Raw genomic sequence first — 12,309 nt, forward strand, 5'->3', positions numbered from 1 at the left:
TGTGGTTCTTTTTTGTTTGTTTGTTTTTGTTTTTGTTTGTTTTTTTGTTTGTTTTTTTGTTTTGTTTTGTTTTGCTTTTTGATTTGTTTCCTTCCACCACCACCCCTTTTTTTTTTCTCCTTTCTTTTTCTTTCTCTTTTTCTTCTTTCGTTTTTTTCTCTTCCCTTTTTTTTCTCTTTCTCTTTTCTTTCCTTCTTTCTCTCCTCTCTTTTTCTCTTTTTCCCAATACAACTTGCTTTTGGCCACTCTGCACTGAGCAAAATGACTAGAAGGAAAACCTCACCTCAAAAGAAAGAATCAGAAACAATCCTCTCTCCCACAGAGTTACAAAATCTGGATTACAATTCAATGTCAGAAAGCCAATTCAGAAGCACTATTATACAGCTACTGGTGGCTCTAGAAAAAAGTATAAAGGACTCAAGAGACTTCATGACTGCAGAATTTAGAGCTAATCAGGCAGAAATTAAAAATCAATTGAATGAGATGCAATCCAAACTAGAAGTCCTAACGACGAGGGTTAACGAGGTGGAAGAACGAGTGAGTGACATAGAAGACAAGTTGATAGCAAAGAGGGAAACTGAGGAAAAAAGAGACAAACAATTAAAAGACCATGAAGATAGATTAAGGGAAATAAAAGACAGCCTGAGGAAGAAAAACCTACGTGTAATTGGGGGTCCCGAGGGCGCCGAAAGGGACAGAGGGCCAGAATATGTATTTGAACAAATTCTAGCTGAAAACTTTCCTAATCTGGGAAGGGAAACAGGCATTCAGATCCAGGAAATAGAGAGATCCCCCCCTAAAATCAATAAAAACCGTTTAACACCTCGACATTTAATTGTGAAGCTTGCAAATTCCAAAGATAAGGAGAAGATCCTTAAAGCAGCAAGAGACAAGAAATCCCTGACTTTTATGGGGAGGAGTATTAGGGTAACAGCAGACCTCTCCACAGAGACCTGGCAGGCCAGAAAGGGCTGGCAGGATATATTCAGGGTCCTAAATGAGAAGAACATGCAACCAAGAATACTTTATCCAGCAAGGCTCTCATTCAAAATGGAAGGAGAGATAAAGAGCTTCCAAGACAGGCAGCAACTAAAAGAATATGTGACCTCCAAACCAGCTCTGCAAGAAATTTTAAGGGGGACTCTTAAAATTCCCCTTTAAGAAGAAGTTCAGTGGAACAGTCCACAAAAACAAGGACTGAATAGATATCATGATGACACTAAACTCATATCTCTCAATAGTAACTCTGAATGTGAACGGGCTTAATGACCCCATCAAAAGGCGCAGGGTTTCAGACTGGATAAAAAAGCAGGACCCATCTATTTGCTGTCTACAAGAGACTCATTTTAGACAGAAGGACACCTACAGCCTGAAAATAAAAGGTTGGAGAACCATTTACCATTCGAATGGTCCTCAAAAGAAAGCAGGGGTAGCCATCCTTATATCAGATAAACTAAAATTTACCCCAAAGACTGTAGTGAGAGATGAAGAGGGACACTATATCATACTTAAAGGATCTATTCAACAAGAGGACTTAACAATCCTCAATATATATGCTCCGAATGTGGGAGCTGCCAAATATATAAATCAATTATTAACCAAAGTGAAGAAATACTTAGATAATAATACACTTATACTTGGTGACTTCAATCTAGCTCTTTCTATACTCGATAGGTCTTCTAAGCACAACATCTCCAAAGAAACGAGAGCTTTAAATGATACACTGGACCAGATGGATTTCACAGATATCTACAGAACTTTACATCCAAACTCAACTGAATACACATTCTTCTCAAGCGCACATGGAACTTTCACCAGAATAGACCACATATTGGGACACAAATCGGGTCTGAACCGATACCAAAAGATTGGGATTGTCCCCTGCATATTCTCGGACCATAATGCCTTGAAATTAGAACTAAATCACAACAAGAAGTTTGGAAGGACCTCAAACACGTGGAGGTTAAGGACCATCCTGCTAAAAGATAAAAGGGTCAACCAGGAAATTAAGGAAGAATTAAAAAGATTCATGGAAACTAATGAGAATGAAGATACAACCGTTCAAAATCTTTGGGATGCAGCAAAAGCAGTCCTAAGGGGGAAATACATCGCAATACAAGCATCCATTCAAAAACTGGAAAGAACTCAAATACAAAAGCTAACCTTACACATAAAGGAGCTAGAGAAAAAACAGCAAATAGATCCTACACCCAAGAGAAGAAGGGAGTTAATAAAGATTAGAGCAGAACTCAACGAAATCGAGACCAGAAGAACTGTGGAACAGATCAACAGAACCAGGAGTTGGTTCTTTGAAAGAATTAATAAGATAGATAAACCATTAGCCAGCCTTATTAAAAAGAAGAGAGAGAAGACTCAAATTAATAAAATCATGAATGAGAAAGGAGAGATCACTACCAACACCAAGGAAATACAAACGATTTTAAAAACATATTATGAACAGCTATACGCCAATAAATTAGGCAATCTAGAAGAAATGGACGCATTCCTGGAAAGCCACAAACTACCAAAACTGGAACAGGAAGAAATAGAAAACCTGAACAGGCCAATAACCAGGGAGGAAATTGAAGCAGTCATCAAAAACCTCCCAAGACACAAGAGTCCAGGGCCAGATGGCTTCCCAGGGGAATTTTATCAAACGTTTAAAGAAGAAATCATACCTATTCTCCTAAAGCTGTTTGGAAAGATAGAAAGAGATGGAGTACTTCCAAATTCGTTCTATGAAGCCAGCATCACCTTAATTCCAAAGCCAGACAAAGACCCCACCAAAAAGGAGAATTACAGATCAATATCCCTGATGAACATGGATGCAAAAATTCTCAACAAGATACTGGCCAATAGGATCCAACAATACATTAAGAAAATTATTCACCATGACCAAGTAGGATTTATCCCTGGGACACAAGGCTGGTTCAACACCCGTAAAACAATCAATGTGATTCATCATATCAGCAAGAGAAAAACCAAGAACCATATGATCCTCTCATTGGATGCAGAGAAAGCATTTGACAAAATACAGCATCCATTCCTGATCAAAACTCTTCAGAGTGTAGGGATAGAGGGAACATTCCTCGACATCTTAAAAGCCATCTATGAAAAGCCCACAGCAAATATCATTCTCAATGGGGAAGCACTAGGAGCCTTTCCCCTAAGATCAGGAACAAGACAGGGATGTCCACTCTCACCACTGCTGTTAAACATAGTACTGGAAGTCCTAGCCTCAGCAATCAGACAACAAAAAGACATTAAAGGCATTCAAATTGGAAAAGAAGAAGTCAAACTCTCCCTCTTCGCCGATGACATGATACTCTACATAGAAAACCCAAAAGTCTCCACCCCAAGATTGCTAGAACTCATACAGCAATTCGGTAGCGTGGCAGGATACAAAATCAATGCCCAGAAGTCAGTGGCATTTCTATACACTAACAATGAGACTGAAGAAAGAGAAATTAAGGAGTCAATCCCATTTACAATTGCACCCAAAAGCATAAGATACCTAGGAATAAACCTAACCAAAGATGTAAAGGATCTATACCCTCAAAACTATAGAACACTTCTGAAAGAAATTGAGGAAGACACAAAGAGATGGAAAAATATTCCATACTCATGGATTGGCAGAATTAATATTGTGAAAATGTCAATGTTACCCAGGGCAATATACACGTTTAATGCAATCCCTATCAAAATACCATGGACTTTCTTCAGAGAGTTAGAACAAATTATTTTAAGATTTGTGTGGAATCAGAAAAGACCCCGAATAGCCAGGGGAATTTTAAAAAAGAAAACCATATCTGGGGGCATCACAATGCCAGATTTCAGGTTGTACTACAAAGCTGTGGTCATCAAGACAGTGTGGTACTGGCACAAAAACAGACACATAGATCAGTGGAACAGAATAGAGAATCCAGAAGTGGACCCTGAACTTTATGGGCAACTAATATTCGATAAAGGAGGAAAGACTATCCATTGGAAGAAAGACAGTCTCTTCAATAAATGGTGCTGGGAAAATTGGACATCCACATGCAGAAGAATGAAACTAGACCACTCTCTTTCACCATACACAAAGATAAACTCAAAATGGATGAAAGATCTAAATGTGAGACAAGATTCCATCAAAATCCTAGAGAAGAACACAGGCAACACCCTTTTTGAACTCGGCCATAGTAACTTCTTGCAAGATACATCCACGAAGGCAAAAGAAACAAAAGCAAAAATGAGCTATTGGGACTTCATCAAGATAAGAAGCTTTTGCACAGCAAAGGATACAGTCAACAAAACTCAAAGACAACCTACAGAATGGGAGAAGATATTTGCAAATGACATATCAGATAAAGGGCTAGTTTCCAAGATCTATAAAGAACTTATTAAACTCAACACCAAAGAAACAAACAATCCAATCATGAAATGGGCAAAAGACATGAACAGAAATCTCACAGAGGAAGACATAGACATGGCCAACATGCATATGAGAAAATGCTCTGCATCACTTGCCATCAGGGAAATACAAATCAAAACCACAATGAGATACCACCTCACACCAGTGAGAATGGGGAAAATTAACAAGGCAGGAAACAACAAATGTTGGAGAGGATGCGGAGAAAAGGGAACCCTCTTACACTGTTGGTGGGAATGTGAACTGGTGCAGCCACTCTGGAAAACTGTGTGGAGGTTCCTCAAACAGTTAAAAATATACCTGCCCTACGACCCAGCAATTGCACTGTTGGGGATTTACCCCAAAGATACAAATGCAATGAAACGCCGGGACACCTGCACCCCGATGTTTCTAGCAGCAATGGCCACGATAGCCAAACTGTGGAAGGAGCCTCGGTGTCCAACGAAAGATGAATGGATAAAGAAGATGTGGTTTATGTATACAATGGAATATTACTCAGCTATTAGAAATGACAAATACCCACCATTTGCTTCAACGTGGATGGAACTGGAGGGTATTATGCTGAGTGAAGTAAGTCAGTCGGAGAAGGACAAACATTATATGTTCTCATTCATTTGGGGAATATAAATAATAGTGAAAGGGAATATAAGGGAAGGGAGAAGAAATGTGTGGGGAATATCAGAAAGGGAGACAGAACGTAAAGACTGCTAACTCTGGGAAACGAACTAGGGGTGGTAGAAGGGGAGGAGGGCGGGGGGTGGGAGTGAATGGGTGACGGGCACTGGGTGTTATTCTGTATGTTAGTAAATTGAACACCAATAAAAAATAAATTAAAAAAAAATAAATAAAAATAAAAGAAAAAGAGAACCTAAACAAGCTTTATAGAGGACCCCTCAGAACTTGAAAGTGTCAAGGAAACCATGAAAAGGAAAGATCTCAAGAGAAAGATCCCATCGAGCTGTAGATGAACTCCTGGGACACCCCCCAAGCAGTGGATGCATGGATCTGACCCCAGGGAATGCCCATGACCCAGGTCTCAGATTGAACACTCGGGCACACACAGAACAGATCAGAATAGCCCTACAACAACGATGGATATCTGGACAGGACGTCAGTAAGGATATAGAGGATTTGAACAACACTATAAACCATCTACTAACAGATGTATGTTGAACATTACACTCAACAACACCAGAATACATGTTCTTCCCAAGTGCATATGAAACAGTCTGTAAGACCAGACATTAGGACACAAACCAAGAAATTTCAGTTTCAATTTTTTTTTTCAGTTTCAAATTTAATAACGCTGAAATCATACAAAGTATCTGCTTTCATCACAATGGAATGAAGCTACAAATGAATAGCAGAAGGAAATCTGGAAAACTGACAAATATGTGGAAAACAAGCAATGGGTCAAAGAAGAAATCAGAAAAAGAAATTAGAAAATATGGTGAATGAAACTAAAACACAACATACTAAAACTTAGGAGATGCAGCAAAGGCAGTGCTCAGAAATGTACAGCTGTAAATGCCTATCTTCAAAAGGAAGAAAGATTTCAAACCAATAACCTAACTTTACACCTTGAGGAACCAGTAAAAGACCAAACTAAACCCAAAGCTAGGAGAAGAAAGGAAACAACAGAGATTAGAGCAGAAATAAAACACAGAGCAGAAAAATAATAATCAACAAATCCAAAAGTTAGTTCTTTGAAAATATCAACAAGATGAATAGTCCTTTAGGACTAAAGTCAGAATTGAAAGTGAGAACATAACTGCTGATGATAGAGAAATTAAAAAGAATTACAGGATAACTCTATAATAGTTGTATCCTGAAAAATTAGATGAAATGGACATACACACTAGAAACACACAAATTACCTAAACTGACTCAAGAAGAAATAGAAAATCTCAAAAGATCAAAATAGTAACCAAAACCTCCCAACAAATAAAAGTCCAGTACTAGATAGCTTCACTGGTGAATTCCACCAAACTTTTAAAAAAGAACTAATACCAACCCTTCTCAGACTCTTCCAAAAAAGAGAAGACAAAGGAACACTTCCTAACTCATTTTATGGGGCCAGCATTACCCTGATACCAAAGCTAGATAAAGATATCACAAAAAGGAAAACTATATACCAGTATTTGTTTTGACTATAGACGTAAAAATCCTCAACAAAATATTAGCAAACCAACTCTAACAGCATATCAAAATTATTATACGCCATGACCAAGTGGGATTTATCCCAGATAGCACTGCAAAGTTTTTCAAGACTGAACTGACATTGGAGCCACAGTTCAATGGTGGGTAGGATATTGCGATCTAAATCTAACCAGTTGATTGCCTGCTTAAAAACAACAGAACCAGTGCTCTCTATAGGAATTAAACAAATCCAGAATTCATAGTATAATATTCAAAATGTCCAAGATACGGGATCCCTGGGTGGCGCAGCGGTTTGACGCCTGCCTTTGGCCCAGGGCGCGATCCTGGAGACGTGGGATCAAATCCCACATCGGGCTCCCGGTGCATGGAGCCTGCTTCTCCCTCTGCCTGTGTCTCTGCCTCTCTCTGTGTGTGTGACTATCGTAAATAAAAAAAAAAAATGTCCAAGATACAACCAATAATTACTTGATGTATTCAGAAGTAGAAAAATCTCTCTAAATTAGCAAGGCATAAGTTTACAGATTCAAGAAATTCAGTAAATTTTTATTTTTATTTTTTACTTTAAAAAAAAGATTATTTATTCGAGAGAGAGAGAGAATTTTTAAGATAAATATCTTAAAAATTAAAAAGAAAAAAATAAATATCTTAAAAATTAAAAACAGAACTACTATATGAAAAAAAAAACAACTACTATATGATCCAACAATCCTACTTCTGAGCATATATCCAAAGGAAATAAAAACATCATGTTGAAGAGATATCTGCACCCCTAAATTCATTACAGCATTATTTACAATAGCCAAGATATGGAAATAATATAAGTGTCCATCAATGGATGAACGGATAAAGAAAATATGACATATATACACAATGGAATATTACTCAGCCTTAAAAAAAGAAAACCTACCATTTGTGGCAAGATGGGGGGCATTATGCTAAGTGAAATAAGTTAGAGAAAACAAATACTGTATGATTTCACATAAATGCAGAATCTAAAAGAAAAAAGAAAAAGTGAAACTCATAGAAAATGAGATTACATATGTTGTTACCAAAGGCAAGAGGTGGAGGGAGGGGGAATTAGATGAAGGTAGTCAAAAGGTACAAACTTCCAGTTATAAGAAAAATAACTACTGGAAATATAATGTATAGCATTATAAATATAGTTAACACCACTATATAGCATATTTAAAAGCTGATAAGGAAGTAAATCCTAAAAGTTTCCATCACAAATTAAAAGGCATATTTTCCCTTTTTTTGTATTTGTATTTGATGATGGATGTTAACTAAACTGTGTTAATCACTTCACAATACATATAAGTCATCTCCTCATGCTCTACACCTTTTTTTTTTTAATTTTTATTTATGATAGTCACACACACAGAGAGAGAGAGAGAGTCAGAGACATAGGCAGAGGGAGAAGCAGGCTCCATGCACCGGGAGCCCGACATGGGATTCGATCCCGGGTCTCCAGGATCGCGCCCTGGGCCAAAGGCAGGCGCCAAACCGCTGCACCACCCAGGGATCCCATACACCTTAAACTTATATGTCAATTATTATTGTATGTCAATTATGTCTCAATAAAACTGGAAAAATAGTAAATATCTGGACAAATAGTATATTCTTCTCAAGTTCTTTAAAATATGTTTGATGTTTGAAAGCAAACATGTTTTTTTATATTTATATATATATATATATATTTTAATTGAAGTTCAATTTGCCAACAGGATGACAGTGCTCATCCTGTCAAGTGCCCCCCTCAGTGCCCGTCACCCAGTCACCCCATCCCCCTGCCTGCCTCCCCTTCCACCACCCTTTTTTTATTCCCCAAAATTAGGAGTCTTTCATGTTTTGTCACCCTAATTTTTCCCACTCATTTTCCCTCCTTTCCCGTATAATCCCTTTCACTATTTCTTATATTCCCTGTGTGAGTGAAACCATATAATGATTGTCCACCTCCAATTGACTTACTTCACTCAGCATAATACCCTCCAGTTCCATCCACTTCAAAGCAAATGGTAGGTATTCATTCTTTTTAATGGCTGAGTAATATTCCATTGTATATATAGACCACATCTTCTTTATCCATTCATCTGTCGATGGACATCGAGGCTCCTTCCACAGTTTGGCTATTGTGGACAATGAAAGCAAAAATCTTAACATTAGGGATCCCTGGGTGGCTCAGCGATTTAGCACCTGCCTTCGGCCCAGGGTCTGATCCTGGAGACCCGTGATCAAGTCCCACGTCAGGCTCCCTGCATGGAGCCTGCTTCTCCCTCTGCCTGTCTCTCTGCCTCTCTCTCTGTGTGTGTCTCTCATGAATAAATAAAATCTTAAAAAATAAATTCTAAAAAAAAAAATCTTAACATTATCTGATGGGATTTCCAGCAGAGGTAGATGTAATATATGTAACAGCTACAGCATGAAGCCAGGAGGATAAAATGACCTATATGATGGTCAGGTTTCTGTATGGCATTTGTAGTGGTAAAATATTAATTCTAAGTAGACTGAAAAGTTAGCATGTATATAGTAATCCCTATGGAAAACACTGTACCAAATTGTACCAAGAGAGTAAAAAACTCAATATATTTTAGAATACTAAAAAAAAAAAAATTAATCCAAAAGAAGGCAGAAGAGATGAACAAAAACAGAACAAACAAAACAAAATTGTAGACCTAAATCCAAATATACAAATAACTACACTAAATATAAATGGTCTATACAAACTAATTAAAATACATAGATTGTTAGATGGATTTTTTTTTTAAAGACCCAATTATCTGCAGGAAACCTACTTTAAAATAATGGTATAGGTATATTAGAAATAAAATAATAGAAAAATATATTCCATGAAAATATCAATCAAAAGAAAACTGGAATGGTTATACTAATATCATACAAAGATAAAGAAAATCACCAGGGATAAAAGAGACACCACATAGTGAAAAAATAATTTATCCTATGACAATACAACAATGCTAGATGTTCCTTATAGCAGAGCCTCTAAATGCATAAAGCAAAAACTGATAGAGCTCTGAAGAGAAAAATGGATAAATCTATACATATTGTTAAGGACATCATTTTTTCTCTCTCAGTAATTGGTAGAACAAGTACACAGACAACCAGCAAGGATATAAAAGAAATACCGCCACCAATCAACTGGATCTAAGTGACATTTATAAAACACTTCACTCAATAAATGCACTTTCTTTTCAAGTGCACAGAAAGCATTCATCAAGATGGGCCATATCCTGAATCATAAAACAAACGTCCCTAAATTTAAAAGAATTAAAATCATACATAATCATACATAATCTCTGACCATAATGGAATTAAACCGGGAATCAATAACAGAAAGAAGACTGGAAAACCTCCAAATGTTTAAAAATTAAACAATATACTGCCAAATAATCTGCAGTTCAAAGATAAAGTCTTGGGAGAAATTAGAAAATATTTGGAAGTAAACAAAAATGAAAATACAACATATCAAAATTTATAAGATGAAACAAAAATAGTACTTAGATATTTATAGTATTAGATGCTTATATGAGAAAAGCATAAACAACATGTGCAATATAAAAGCCAGAAAAAAGAAAGTGGGTGTGGTAAAATTAATATTAAATGAAATAGAATTCAAAGCTCAAAGCTTTCACTAGGGACAACAGAGATGTTAAAATGATACTTAATAAAAATATACACCAGGCATTATTCTATTTTTTTCTTTTGCTGGGCATTGCTCTAAGACATTTTTATATACTAACTCATATAATCCTTACAATAATTATATGACTTAGGTAATTTTATTATTGTCACTTTGTGCATGGAGAAACTGAGGACAGAGAAGTTAGGAAAGCAATAGAACCAGGATTTAAACCCAGTATTTATGCTCTCCATTGCTACACTCTACTGAACAAAACGCATGTTAACTTTTGGGGCACCTGGATGGCTCAGTCAGATGAGCCTCCAACTCTTGGTTTCTGCTCAGGTGGTGATCTCAGGGCTGTGAGATCTCAGTGTGGAGTGGGCTCCACACTCCATGGGGAGTCTGCTTGGGATTCTCTCTCTGCCTCTGCCCCTCCTCAACCTCTCTGTCTCAAATAAATAAATAAATATTTAAAAGAAACAAAACAAAACAAAATACAAGGGCACCTGGTGATTCAGTAGGTTAAGCAACTGCCTTCAGCTCAGGTCATGATCCCAGGGTCCTGGGATCAAGCGCCACATAAGGCTCCCTGTTTCTCTCCCACTCCTCCTGCTTGCAAGAGTGCTCTTGCTCTCTCTCTGTCAAATAAATTAAAAACTTTTAAAAATAAAAAATAAATTAAAAAAACAAAATTTAAAAATGTTAACTTTTGTTCATCTAACAATAAAAAAGACTATTAGAAATCCAAGGAAAAGTAATAAAACTAAAACTTAAAAAAAAAAAAACTTTTTTTTTTTTTTTTTTTTATTGGTGTTCAATTTACTAACATACAGAATAACACCCAGTGCCCGTCACCCATTCACTCCCACCCCCCGCCCTCCTCCCCTTCTACCACCCCTAGTTCGTTTCCCAGAGTTAGCAGTCTTTACGTTCTGTCTCCCTTTCTGATATTCCCCACACATTTCTTCTCCCTTCCCTTATATTCCCTTTCACTATTATTTATATTCCCCAAATGAATGAGAACATATAATGTTTGTCCTTCTCCGACTGACTTACTTCACTCAGCATAATACCCTCCAGTTCCATCCACGTTGAAGCAAATGGTGGGTATTTGTCATTTCTAATAGCTGAGTAATATTCCATTGTATACATAAACCACATCTTCTTTATCCATTCATCTTTCGTTGGACACCGAGGCTCCTTCCACAGTTTGGCTATCGTGGCCATTGCTGCTAGAAACATCGGGGTGCAGGTGTCCCGGCGTTTCATTGCATTTGTATCTTTGGGGTAAATCCCCAACAGTGCAATTGCTGGGTCGTAGGGCAGGTATATTTTTAACTGTTTGAGGAACCTCCACACAGTTTTCCAGAGAGGCTGCACCAGTTCACATTCCCACCAACAGTGTAAGAGGGTTCCCTTTTCTCCGCATCCTCTCCAACATTTGTTGTTTCCTGCCTTGTTAATTTTCCCCATTCTCACTGGTGTGAGGTGGTATCTCATTGTAGTTTTGATTTGTATTTCCCTGATGGCAAGTGATGCAGAGCATTTTCTCATATGCATGTTGGCCATGTCTATGTCTTCCTCTGTGAGATTTCTGTTCATGTCTTTTGCCCATTTCATGATTGGATTGTTTGTTTCTTTGGTGTTGAGTTTAATAACCTCTTTTAGTAAGTCAATACATCAAGCAACAGAAGATAAATATAGGGGTGCCTGGGTGGCACAGTCGGTTGAGCATCACACAAGTTTCAGTTTGGTGGTGGTTGCAGGGTCCAGAGATCAAGCCCTGTGGTGAGCTCGACACTCGGGGAAGTCTGCTGAAGATTCTCCCTATACCTCTCTCCTAGCTCCTGCTCAATCACGCACTTCCTCTCTCTCCCTCTCTCTCTCTTTCAAATAAATGAATAAATCCTAAAAAAAAAAAATAGGAGGGGGAGGAGGAAGAGAAGAAGAAGAAGATGTCTGGTGGCTTAGTTGGTTAACTGTCTGCCTTTGTTTCAGGTCATGATCCCAGAGCCTTGGGATCAAGCCCTGGATTGCAGGCTCTCTGCTCAGTGGGGAGTCTGCTCCTCCCTCTGCACCTCCTCTCCACTCGTGCTTT

Source organism: Canis lupus, chromosome 3 (genome assembly GCF_048164855.1).
Source record: "Canis lupus baileyi chromosome 3, mCanLup2.hap1, whole genome shotgun sequence".
In the NCBI taxonomy this organism is placed as follows: domain Eukaryota; kingdom Metazoa; phylum Chordata; class Mammalia; order Carnivora; family Canidae; genus Canis; species Canis lupus.